General features: G+C 46.6%; 1 protein-coding gene across 1 annotated transcript in view; it reads left to right on the forward strand.

The window, feature by feature from the left end:
• Positions 1-11,791: 11,791 nt before the first annotated feature.
• Positions 11,792-13,482, forward strand: part of MAP4K1 (mitogen-activated protein kinase kinase kinase kinase 1) — a 90,161-nt gene continuing 88,470 nt past the window's right edge. Inside the window, exon 1 of the mRNA XM_066579906.1 lies at positions 11,792-11,883. The gene's annotated coding sequence lies outside the window, so the exon portion shown is untranslated. The remainder of the gene's footprint in view (positions 11,884-13,482) is intronic.

Below are 13,482 nucleotides of genomic sequence, written 5' to 3' on the forward strand. Positions count from 1 at the left end.
CGGCAGTTCTGAGCACGCACCTGCTCCCTACGATGATGCACAGTATGTGTGCTCCAGTATGAAGGGGCCGTCGGGAGACTAGGAGTGGGACGTTGGCCGTGTAGGTCTGCACATATAGAAACATATGCTGACACTTTGTCTTCCCTTGTAAATAAAGAGTACATTCTGGGTATGTGAGATAAGCACAGGTAATACTTTGTATCTGTAGCAGGCACAGAGAATACTGCCTTCTTTTTATTATTGTAGGTATAGATAGTACTACCTCCCCTCCTCTTCCTGGAAATGGTGTAGGTACAGATAGTACTGCCTCTTTAACACTTACCTTAAGGGCTTATTCAGACAACCGTATATCGGCCACGTATTCACACCCGGCCGATATACGGCATCTCTCTCTGCAGGGGGAGGAGGCTGGAAGAGCCAGGAGCAGTGCTCTGAGCTCCCGCCCCCTCTCTGCCCCTATGCACTATTTGCAATGAGGGGAGGCGAGACGGAGGCGGAGCTAATGCTCGGAACTTAGCCCCCCCCCCCCTCATTGCAAATAGTGCAGAGGAGCGGAGGAAGAGAGGGGGCGGGAGCTCGGTGCACTGCTCCTGGCTCTTCCAGCCTCCTCCCCCTGCAGAGAGACGCCGTATATCGGCCGGGCATGAAAACTCAGCCGATATACGTTCATCTGAATAAGCCCTAAATGATATACGTGCAGATAGCTCTACCTCCCCTCCTCTTCCTGTAAATGGTGTAGGTACAGATAGTACTACCTCTCCTCCTCTTCCTGTAAATGGTGTAGGTACGGATAGTACTACCTCTCCTCCTCTTAATGCTGTAGATACAGATAGTACTGCCTCCCTTCCTCTTGATGCTGTAGACACAGATAGTACTGCCTCCCCTCCTCTTAATGCTGTAGATACAGATAGTACTGCCTCCCTTCCTCTTGATGCTGTAGATACAGATAGTACTGCCTCCCTTCCTCTTAATGCTGTAGATACAGATAGTACTGCCTCCCTTCCTCTTAATGCTGTAGATACAGATAGTACTGCCTCCCCTCCTCTTAATGCTGTAGATACAGATAGTACTGCCTCCCCTCCTCTTAATGCTGTAGATACAGACAGTACTGCCTCCCTTCCTCTTCCTGTAAATCATCTGTCGCTGTCATAATTTTTTTCTTAAAGCCTGTTTATTCATTCCAAAAACAACAGGTCACCACACAATGGTTTTCCCCGTGAATTGACTCTGACTGTTTTTCTTGATTCCTTATAGTTCAGTCAGTCATTACTTTTCATATGTAAGCACTTCCCTAATTATGCCTATTATCATAATGGCTTGTGTAGTGACCCAGTACTTCATCCCGGTCCCCTCCATAAATGTCATACATGTATGTCTTATGTAGATGCGCTGGGCAAACTGTCCTGTCATAGTGTTATGTGTATTGCACAGCTGCAGCAATTGAGGGGTTAAGTGTGTGCAAAGTTTGGAGGCTGCATGTAAATGTATCAGTTATGTCCTGTCATGTGAGTGATTGAGAGCGGGAAGAGGCTTCCACCTTCTAGAGTTCCAAGCTTCTATCTTCTAAGGCTGCTCGAGAAAACACAGAGACACATGGGGGCACTTTCAGCCCTTCTGTGTTGAAGATGGAGGAAAAGGAGAGATTTCCCGATCTGGACGTGAGTTGAATATAATGAGAGTGAGCCCCGAGAGGGAGAGAGAGCATCTGTGGGTAGTAGTGTGTGTCTCTCCGAGGCCAGTGCAGAGGTACTATCTATTTTTTCTGATTTTCCTACCCGGCTGTCTGAAGTCTGGATCACCGCATAGAGGTGCACCCTTTATTTATCACACCCACGCGTCTCCAAGGCTGGGTAGAGGCACTACAAGATAATAATCCCTGTTCACACATGTGCGTCTTTAAGCTTGTAAGAACCACGTGGAGGTACTACGTTCTGAAGTCTATTCATTTGCCTGCACTGTAAAGTCTACAATTGAACTGCCTTGTATTGTTTATCCTTTATTCAAGTAGAGCTTATGCCGGGCTCTGACCGTTCCTAGAGACCTGTGGTACTTAAACTGTCTGTAGCTGAATTACTTATCCGCCGAGGGTCATACCAGTGTGGGTGTTGGAACGGTGGCATCACAAGTGACCAGTGTTTCCCTGTTCTCTTCAGTTATTGGGCTTCCCTATCTTAGGGGTGTCTGGTGTAGGCTGCAGCTCTACCCTGGCATTGGCTGCGTGAGTCCCTCCAGGATGGACCATGGTAAGTGCCACCATGGCAAGTCAGCACTCTACCCCCCTAGCTCCCCACGTATGTCAGGGGTCCGGGGTCTCCCTATGGGACACTGCACTTGCATCAAGCAATGATATAAATTTCTCTGCAGCTTTCATGTCATCGGTGCATAAAGGTCATTTTATGGCGTTGCCTTATTTTTCATGCTCACGCTTTGCAGACTCTCCTCTCGAAATCTTTACAAGCTTTTCAGTACATTACTACATCAAATGGTACCATTGAAAAATGCAACTCATCCTGCAAAAAACAAGCCCTCAGATGACTAACTTGATGGAAAAGTAAAGAAGTTGGGATTTTTTGAGATCATGGAGAAAAAACAAAAATGAAAAAAAGAAAAATAGTTCTGGAAAGACTCCAATAGCATGGACCTAAGTTATATAATAAAAGTTACGTTTTATGGGGTACCATCCGGCCTTATGAGTGGTGGTAGAGTAGTGATTATTACATAGCATGACTCCCATGAGGGGCAGCATATGAATGTTTCCAGGCACAACCCATGGACGTATGTGGTAGTGTTTTTGGAAGAATACAGCCATGTTGCTCTAATCTGGATGACCCCTTCAAGGGAACAGATCTTTTAGATGTATTTTTGGGGAGCTTTATATATACAATTTAATGTACAAACAATAAATTGCGCAGGTGGACAACCAGCGATAACCAAGACGTGACTTATGTGATAAAAACGGAATATATTCTAATGGACTAGAGGCAATATTGTAATCTGCTGCTTTAAGGCCTCCTTTACATTGACAATAGCGATATGGCATCCGTGTTCTGTGCGATATTGCTGTGTTTTCTCGCAGCAATATCGTGATTTCGTGTCGCTACAGGGTCGCTTGCCTTTGTACCACTCTTTTGCCAGTATTTCGGGGGGGGGGGGGGGGGCTTAAAATATAAGCCCTATCCTGAAAATAAGGCTTAGTTCTTTTTAAAGAAATAAACACATCACCTAGCAGGTGCTGCTCGTCTCCTCTGCATCTCCGACACTCGTTTGAAGTCCTCCGGAAGTACTTCCTGGTCAGGGGTTTGAAAAACCCCGCCTCCAGGAAGCACTACCTCTAATTGGCTGAGCCATGGTGCTTGAGAACCAATCACTACAGCACTCGATGAACCATTCACAGCCATTAATGCGATGGCTGTGATTGGTTCACTTGAGAACCAATCAGAGCCAGAGCTTTTTGGAGGCGGGGTTTTTCAACCCCCTGACTAGGAAGCACTGTCAGAGGACTTCAAACAAGTGCCGGAGATGCAGAGGAGACGTGTAGCAGAGCCGGACAGCGACTCTCAGGCAATGTTTTTTTTGGGGGAGGGGTTCATGCATCTAGGGCTTATTGTGAGGGAAACAATAGGATCTCCTATTGTAAAAGTTGAATCGCACGAGACAAAAACTGTGCAATGCGATGCAACAGAGAGGAAGGCTCTATAAGGAAACATGGGCTACAAAACATAGCAAATCACGGCAATATTCAGCAACCTGCGGGTTTTTCGCCACAATGTAGCAGCCTACAAAACATCAGTAATGTGAAGGAACCCATAGGAAAGCAGGGGCCTCACATACATGTGATTTGTAGCGCTGTCGCATTGCAAGACAATCACACGATTTTGTCGCATGTGTGAGACCGGCCTGCAGCAGACTTGTTTTTGTTGCAGGTAGTCCAGTATTTTGTATGGGGACAATTTGTTCCTGCAGTATCTATCAAAATGACACCTAAAATGTGCAGCAAGCTGGGATCCCTGCCTTGTATACATAATACTAAGGGCATATGTACCATAAAGGGCAAATCCATGCAGCTGATATGGGGCCCTTGGATGGTGGGGCCCAACCGTGGTTAAGGGTGCTTTTACACCTGCACTGGGGATTCTGCTTTCCTGCTCCATTCCAGGAGAAGCCAAGGGGAATCCCCGCAGACGAACGATTCCACCTTTAGATAGAACATGAACAGTGCAGAGTAGACCCCATTGTTATAATGGGGTCCGCCATCTTTACGCCCAGCTGGCCGGTTTCTGGACGGAAGGAAAATTGCTGCATGCGCTTGCTGTATGTCTGGTCACATGTATGATGGAACCTCCGACCAGTTGTGGAACCACTCTAATTCCATCCTCTTGGCCGTCGGGTGGTGAGTACCCGTCTGCTGTGGAACTGCAAGTAGGGAATGGGCTCAAAAGGCTTGGAGGGGGAAAAAGCAAACGCCGAGCCCTGAGTGTCAGAGCCCTGCATCACAGCGGGGGGTTAGTGTGATCCATTCATTGGGAGACCCTTTCTTCTATTCACTCTCCTGCTTGCTGCATCCGTTGACATTACCTTGTAATGCATGTAGTAGAGTATATTGTATCTCTGGGACTCTCCATCCAAACTTTGGCACTTAGCGCCAATTATAATTTACCAGCGCAGCATACATTGCATGTAAAGCACTGGGATTTTATAACATTTCATTCACGCTTTTATTTTCTTATTGGATGACTGAAAGCTGGATTCTGATTGGTTGCTATGTGTCTCAGTGTCCGAATGACCAGACAGAATGGTCAGACTAACAGATGGTAATAACAAGGGAACAGCGTTGGGGTGCATTCATATGGCGCAGCTCGGTTGTGGTAAGAACTGCACCAAAAATCACATTTTTTCCACCGTTTTGCAGTAAAATACGTAAGAATGTGCAAAAATGCACAAGGCTTTTGCAGAATGGTTATTGTGCAGTTTTTACCCTGTGTCAGCGCGCCCGTAGGCCGGCATCACCTCGGCGTAAGTGTACTTATGTGCACATTTGCGCTATGGCCGTTGTGCATGTGCGTGTTTTACTGTACTTTTTGCATGCGCAGAAAAATATGCAACCTGCTGCTGTTCATTACAATGGGCAAATAGAATAATTAGTTCACAGGAAAATCGAGCATACTGCGTATTTTTTGCGTGCGCAAAATACGCTTATGTGAGCAAACCCACGGTGATCAATGGGTTCTATTCAATGCATATTGTACGTGCAAATGTTGTGTGCGCAAAACATTGCGCAAATCACTTGTGTGAATCCGGCCTCAGAGAAGTTACACATGTGAACAATATGCGTGTAATACGTGGCACACATGCGCCCGTAGGAGTGAGCCCTCAGAGGTGGAGTAGTCTGCCAGGAGTTTACTGTTTTTGTGCTCATTTTTAGTTATTCTAGGCTTTTTATGCATCGATCTACCTGAAGGATTTTCAAATTCTACTCCTGCTGCGCTCTTTTTTGCGTGTGTAATATACGCAATGAATATCCGCCAGTGTGAACGGATGAATGACAATCAGTGCTTTGATTGACTCCATTCACCGTATATTACACACACGTACATCGCGCACATGATACGCCGTGACATTACGCTACGGTTTTGCTCTAGGGGCCCCTTCACACAAGCGTATACGCAGAGACTGGAGCCCATTGATTCCAGCGGGTTCATTCACATTTCCATATTGTGTGCATGCATTTTGGCTGTACCATTTCACGCTCTACCTTTCTATGTATTTGTACACCAAAGGTCCCCATAGAAGTCAATGGGAGGTGCGCAAATGTATGCGCAATACGCAAGGAACTAATTAGCCATTTCAAGCAGTTTGCTGCGCACAAAAGTACATGTGGGGTGGAAAGAAAAAGTAAAATACATCAATACGTGCGAAAACAGAGGCCTGAGGAGTGTGCAAATACATGTACGCTCGTGTGAAGGGCCCTGAGGATACATTCACACAGCGTACATGTGGGGCATAGTCTGTCCTCCGCGTCCCGTTGGTCGCAGGTGGAATGCCTGGCAGAGGTTCATTCTGTGCAGATTTTAAACCCCCCTCCCAAAAATATGAGTGAGATATGATGTATAGAAACTGCAGAATTGGTGTCAGGCAGCCGCATGAGGATTATCCCCTGGATGAGGCTAGCCTGCGTGCGGATATGCTGCAGTGACTGCAAGCCGAAAATCCAAGGAAAAACCAAAGTCAATAAAAAGTCGTAAGTTTTTAATTCATCATTGAAAATAATAAGTGCCAAAAGTAAAAAAAAAAAAAAAAATACCAGATGTAAGAAGTGGAATGGTTGTAGTTTGGGTCGGCACATGGCATCTCCTAGACCTCCGTGTGGCCACAGCTGGTACATAGCTACAATGTGTAACGAGGTGTCTCATTACCCACTACATAGCTGAGCGCGGCCTGACCTGAAAGCGACAGCTGAGGTCTATCTATAGGCACCGGGCATCAGCAGATATACAGTATATCGCGGGCATCAACAGATATACAGTATATCACGGGCATCAGCAGATATACAGTATATCGCGGGCATCAGCAGATATACAGTATATCGCAGCTGTTTCTGGCTGTATACCACCCATTTTCAAATGTAGGGACTTTTGAGGTAATTGAGGTCCCCATTTAGGACGCTCGTCAGCCAGAGAGGCATTTCATAGGTAGCTCATTGACGTCAAAGGCAATACTTCTGACTAATTCTTTAGTTCTCCTGTGGGGGCACTGCAGAGGTTCTGTCTCAGAGAACAGCTTATCGCTGGGGGACCAAGCAGCGGGCCACTTGGTTATCTGTTTATAGTTTGGGAGCCGGTCTAACGAATGAAGATTGTTCAAAGTGGGCAAAACCTTTAATGACTATTCAGAGACTCTCGCTCTATGGCTGCCAGTGACAAAAATAAGTACTTTTCCTCAGTGGCTTCCATACTGTACACAGGTCCCTAAAAGAAAGAGCCTGCATTCTGTAGCAGCGCCCCCACAGGAGAAATAAGGTATGACACTGAAATTAATGAGATGTCTTAAATACACTGGAGGGACCGTTAGAGTAGACTGACCAGATGACTGACCATAGGACAGGTAATAAAAGTCTGATCAGTGGGGGTCTCACTGCTGAGAACCCAACCAATCCCAAGAACTGGGGTCCTGTCTCCTCCCTCCTCCTCACTGCGGGCTCGCTACACCTCCTGCAGTGTGGATCATATTGAATGGAGTGGCGGTTGAGCATGAGTGGTGCCGTTCTACTCATCCTTAATGGGACTGCTGGAAAGACTTTAGTGGAGTGCTTGTATTTGGTTATTTCTATCAGCCCCATTGATATGAATGAGCACCATGCTTGCTCGGCCTCCGTTCCGTTCAATCTCCATGTTGCTGCAGGGGGTACTATGAGCCCCAGCGAGGATAGGGGATATGGAATCCCTGTTCTTGGGATCGTTGGGGGTCTCCGTGGTGAGACTTCTTCTGAGCAGACTTGGGATAGGGTTAGAATACAAAAGTCAATTTTGGGAATACCCCCTCTGACCCCCCAATGCTATATGATGTAGGTTTATGTGGTACTTAACACAGCAGGACATAAACTTACGTCATATGAATTGTGCAGGCTCAGAAGGCGAGCCCGCTCTACCTCTTAGCGGGAGTCGGCTGTTACCGATAGCCGCCTCCGTATGCAACAGCCGAGATCGATGAGAACATCAATGTATGCTTTTAACCCCCTACATGCCGTGATCTATGTAGATCATGGCATGTAAAAAGTTCATAGAGGGTGCCCGCTCCCTCTGTGATGTCATCGAACCTGCACAATTTAATCATGAAGGGTTGATGGGCTGCCATGGCAACAGAACACCAGATACTGGTGGCCCGGCTTCCCATTACCGATGATCGCTATTGTGAGCGATCAGGCATTATCACAGCGATCAGGAGCTGTTGTGGTTCAAGTTGCCTACAGGGACATAAAAATATATATATATGGTGTAAAAAAATACAAAAAAACTTTTTTGCACACTTTCCCCTATTTGTTTAAAAAAAATTTAAAAACCCACATATTTGGTATCATTGTGTCCGTAACGATTAGTACAATAAACTGAACACAGTATTTATCCTGCACGGCAAAAACCATTAAAAAAAACCATTAAAAAAGGAGGCAAAATGCCTATTTTGTTTGTTTTGCCTCCCAAAAACCCCCAATAAAAGTGATCAAAAAAGGCCGCATGCACCCCGCTCGTCGCGTAGAGAACAAACCCTCACAGAGCTCTGTTCATGGGGAAAAAAAGTTATGGGATTTTGAATTCAGCGATGTACGGGAAAAAATAAAAAAAAAGGGTTTTTATTGTGCAAAAGTGGCAAAACCCCCCCCCCCCCAAAAAACCTATTTTAGTATCGTTGTAATCGTATCGACCTGCAGAAAAAATGTATCCTGTCATTAATGCTGCATGATTACGGGCTTATTCACACGGGCGTGTATCTGACGGGTTTCCACGCCCGGCCGATATACGCTGCCCCTCTGATGCATCAGTGCACAGGGACGTATTTCTGCGGTGTGGAAGCACCCGGTCGGCGGAGGCAGCTACACAGATTCCTATGGGAGCCTATGCTAGCTGCTGGAGAAAGGAGGTGGGAGGGAGTCTAGCAGCCTACGGCATGTAAATGGGCCCAAACGCTGTAAAAAAAAAAAATAAAAAAAAAATGCAGAACTGATGTTTTCTCTCTCAACTCTAAAAGAAAAATAATACAAGTTTCCCTATACATTATATGTACCCAAAATAGTTCCAGTAACAACTACAGTGCGCCGCACAATAAAACAAGCCCCCATACGGCCATGTGGATGGGAAATAGAAATGTTATGGCTTTTGAAAAAAAATCGTTGCATCCTCATGGCCAAAATGGGCCATGTCACTAAGGGGTTAATGTTTTTTAATAAAAGCCCCTTTTTCCTCAGGCTTCTGGGTAGTACAATGCTCCACTCTCTGTGTATGGGTCCATATTTGAGGACCATTTAGCATGCTGTGGGGGTGGACAGTATAGTGTAATGACCACGTGCCCAGCCCCTTCATCACATGGCATGTATTGTGATGTACGAAGGTCTAAACGGGCACAAAGTGGGTTAAACCAGCATGTCCGCCCAGCTCTGCCAGTCCTACAGATTTCATAATGTTAAAGGTCAGCTGCCGCCTCCACACTGGAAGCAGACAGCCAGTCGCTCAACTACTGTGCAGTCTATGAATTCCCCTGTCTGTGCGCTTTCCATGCTGCAGTCCACAGAAATCACTTGGAGTGACTGAAGAGACAAGCTGAGGGCTCCACAGACTCGTAGAGAGCAGAATGGAGGGGCTTAGGGGCTCCCGAGTCCTCTGAGAGTTTAAAAAAGTGAACTTGGACCCTTAAAGTCAATGAGGGAAGTTTATAAAACTTTCTGTAAGCTTCTGGTATAACAAATTCTTGCACACGAATGATGCGACTTTTGGCAATCTGCGTCACGTCTGCCACTTTCCCGAAAAGGGGGTATGGCTTGTTGGGTGGGGGCAGGACTGATATATGTATAATTAATGCCAGAAACTGGTGTAAATTATACTAAAAACGTACATTGCTGCGGAGATGCTAAGATGCGCCGACTGTAGGGAGAGCCGTTATCACGTGCATTGGGCAGCGGAGGGAATAATACTAAGACTGGCATTAGAGATGTCCCCCAATATAAGTAATCCCAGCATGTAGTATTCTGGTGCCAGTCTCAAACTGTAGTCAATCATTCCAGCCAATGAGTACAGAAGGCCCCCTATATATGAACTGGTTCCGTTCCAGGCAGCTGTTCGTAATGCATTGTTCATATGTCCAAACAAATGCTTGTATGGCGGCGATCCCGTTCCATACAACATCGGGTGCAGGCTGTTTCCTACAGCCGACACTTGCCCACAACAGCTCTGATAAGCCTGAATTGACCGCGGCATTTGAAGGGTTAACAGCTCCAATGAGCGATACAGCTTTTTGGAGCTGTTGCGGGCAAGTGTCGGCTGTAAGAAACAGCCGGCACCCAACATTGGGGGTCCCGTACGGCCTCTCGATTTAAGATCGTTGGTTGCCATGCAGTTGCCAAAGCCTGAAAGGCCCCAGGGCTTCCTATGCAGAATGCCTATGAAGCCGTGCCTACGGCAAGTCTTAATAGAATGCCTGCCCGATGGCCGTACAGTATAATATAATGCTATTGCATTACATCATACCTACTGACAGGCTTGTTTGAATGTAGCGAAGTTTGTCAGTAAAAAAAAGCGGAATGCACTCGCATGGCATGCTGCTGCGCTATACTTTTTCATGCATTGACTTCAATGGCAGTTTTAAATTACATCAGTTGGGGCACCTACCTGTTTTTTTTTTGATAAGCGTGAAAAATGGATGGCGCTCTGATGATTGTGGCCGTTTAAAGCGGTTTTCTGGGATTTCAGTATTGATGACCTATTCTCAGGATAGCCTGCCACTCAGTTGTCTGAAGCAGGCAGGGCGCTTGGGTGGGCTCCGCTGTCACCTCACTCCTTACCAGGACAGCGTAATACAATTCATAGTGGCTGCGCCTGGTATTACCTCTCAGTCCCGTCCAATAGTATGGGACTGAGCTGCACCCAAGGACCAATGAACGTGATGTCGCAGGCCCGCTGGCCCTTTTACACGGGGCCATTATTGTTTAGAATTGTTCAGATTCCCACGCTTCTCTCTGGGCGCCATGTTGCCACGGTGGTCCGCTCAGAGTCCTGATTCTTTAGGAGTGACATGCAGAGGTTTAGGCTCTGCAAGTGTGCCATGGAGTGGGGAACTAGCGCCCAGGTTTGGAGTGGTGCCCATCAAAGAGACTGCTGTCATCTGATGTCTGCCATAACAAAGACTGTCTGGAGTCACTGGCGTAACTAGAGGGGATGCAGGGGATGCCGTTTCCCCGGGCCCAGGAGCCTTAGGGGGCCCATAAGACCTCTTCTCCATAGAGGGATCCCAGTACTATGGATGAAGCATTATAGTTGGGGGCCCCAGTTACAGGTTTTGCATTGGGGCCCAGGAGCCTTAGGGGGCCCGTAAGGCCTCTCTTCTCAATAGAGGGAGCCCAGTACTATGAATAAAGCATTACTGTTGAGGGCCCTGTTACAGGTTTTGCATTGGGGCCCAGAAGCTTCACATTACGCCTCTATCTGCAGTTATTGGTTCAAGCCTTCAGTCCCTTACTTGGGTTTTATATCACAGCTTTGCCCCTCCCCCATACCTCCGTAGGCCGTCGCTGCCAGGCCCCTCACCACTATCTGCTTGGTACTATCATTCTAGAATGTCCTCACTTCAACTTTATTCTTGCTAACTTTGTTTTTGCATGTTTCTCTCATTGTGGTCTCCCTGATTGTATCTAAAGACAGAACTGTTATCATTTTAGGGTTTTCTTCCTGGAATATCTTACAAATACATTTTAGGCCGCCTTCACTAGAAATAGATTTGCATTCCAGAATCCGTGGTCGGCGACCGCACTGCCGATCCGCAGCAAATACTCTTCAGGACACGGTATTGAAAAGCGCTTCTTCCTGCACAGGAGCGGAAACAAGTTGCGATTTCCGTGAGCAGAGGAAAAATTGCAGCACGTCCTGTTTTAGTGAGGATTCTGCATGGACTGCCTGCATTAAAGGCAACGGAAGCCGTCCGGCCCGCGGCCCTTCTGGAATTGACATTACAGAATGATGCGGGAAAAGGAAATATTTTTTAAAATCTGTACTGCGCATGACGACCGCGGATAAAGAAGAAAAATGACAGGTACGTGCGGGCGCCGGCTGCTGTCAAGTCTAGTTTTCGCTCCAGCCTCCCATGTGCGAAATCCCACCTGTTGGCGTGCAGCCGGCCCGACCAGTAAGTTTACCGTATAAACATCCATTTACATTAGTTACTACTATAAAAACTCTACAAAATCAAACGATCGCACCATATTGTGCAAGCAAGACATCCGAGACAATAAATAAACGGCATAGAAAAGACTAGAGGTGTCCACTGCTGCCCCCTTGTGGTCGCTCGGCAACCTTCTCTCTAGTTACCTTTGTATATTGTGAACATTGAGCTGCAGTTTGTATTTCGAGCATACTGGTATTCCCCTTCTGTAGAGTTCTGAGTCGGATCTATTAGATAAGAAATAATAAGGTTCTATTCACAAATGTGTTTGTAATTTGGGTCAGTAAAAAACTTACCGTTTTCCATGCGATTTTTCATGTTATTTTCTTGCTATTTTCACGTTTTGTTTTATTGTTCCTTTTTCTCTGCACTTCCTGCCACTTTTTGCCACGTGGTCCACATAGTAACCTCACACCCACATAAAAATTGCATACCGTGCACGTGCGATGTTGTAACCCTCCCATAAAATATGAAGGGGGTTCTTGAAGAAGAAGCGCATAAATTAGGACAGAAAAATCGCTCTTGTGAATTAACAGTCAGACGAATGGCAGAACTTGCACGGGAAAAGAAACCAATCTCGGAATAAGATGGAACTCGCATTGGGAAATGGCCGGTGTAAATACACCCTGAAGACCAGGATAAAGGAGGTGTTTGTGTTTTGTGACTTTTGTGTGATGCGTTTTAACATTAGAAAGTCCCATTGACAATCGCGTGAAAAAAACACAAGTGGGCGGAGCCCTAAGTCAGTCTTTGTCTCGTGCCCTCCAGGGACATCTCTGGGCGATAGGGTCCAGGACACAAGTGGGCGGAGCCCTAAGTCAGTCCTTGTCTCGTGCCCTCCAAGGACATCTCTGGGCGATACGGTCCAGGACACAAGTGGGCGGAGCCCTAAGTCAGTCCTTGTCTCGTGCCCTCCAGGGACATCTCTGGCTGATACGGTCCAGGACAGCTCTGTTGGTGACTCTAGCCGTCCAGGAGATTCGTAGACGTTTTCCCCAACACCACAGCTTGAAAGCATCGCTCTTTCTCCTGTCTGCTGTCCTCAATGTCCACTCCTCACAGCCAAATGTTGTCATCACGAAGACGATGGCTGTGACTAACCTGATGGTGACTGAGACATTCCTCCATATTGGGTCCATGCTCACCATGGCCGTACATCCCTAATCGATGCTTTATCTCACCTGTCGATCTGCCACTATGATCGATGAGGGACCCAAGGAATACGAAACCACTAACCACCTTGACGTCCTCGTTGTTGACCTTTATGTGGACCTCCTTGTTGGCGGCGGTCATGATCTTTGTCTTCTTGATGTTCAGGTGAAGTTCCGTCTTTTCTCCTCAGGATCAGCGCCTTCACATGCTTCCTTATCTCTGCTACCAGGGTCGTATCGTCTACATACCTTAAATTACTGATGGTTCTTCCACCTATTGTCAACCCAATACCCTGATCGTTTAGGTCTAGCCGCCTCATGGTCACTTCCGCATAGAGGTTTAAAAGAAAAGGAGAGGAAGAGGATCCATTCTTGTCTTGTGCCCTTTTTGATTATCAACTAAGATAGGCAT

This window comes from Eleutherodactylus coqui, chromosome 10 (assembly GCF_035609145.1).
Source record: "Eleutherodactylus coqui strain aEleCoq1 chromosome 10, aEleCoq1.hap1, whole genome shotgun sequence".
Classification (NCBI taxonomy): Eukaryota; Metazoa; Chordata; class Amphibia; order Anura; family Eleutherodactylidae; genus Eleutherodactylus; species Eleutherodactylus coqui.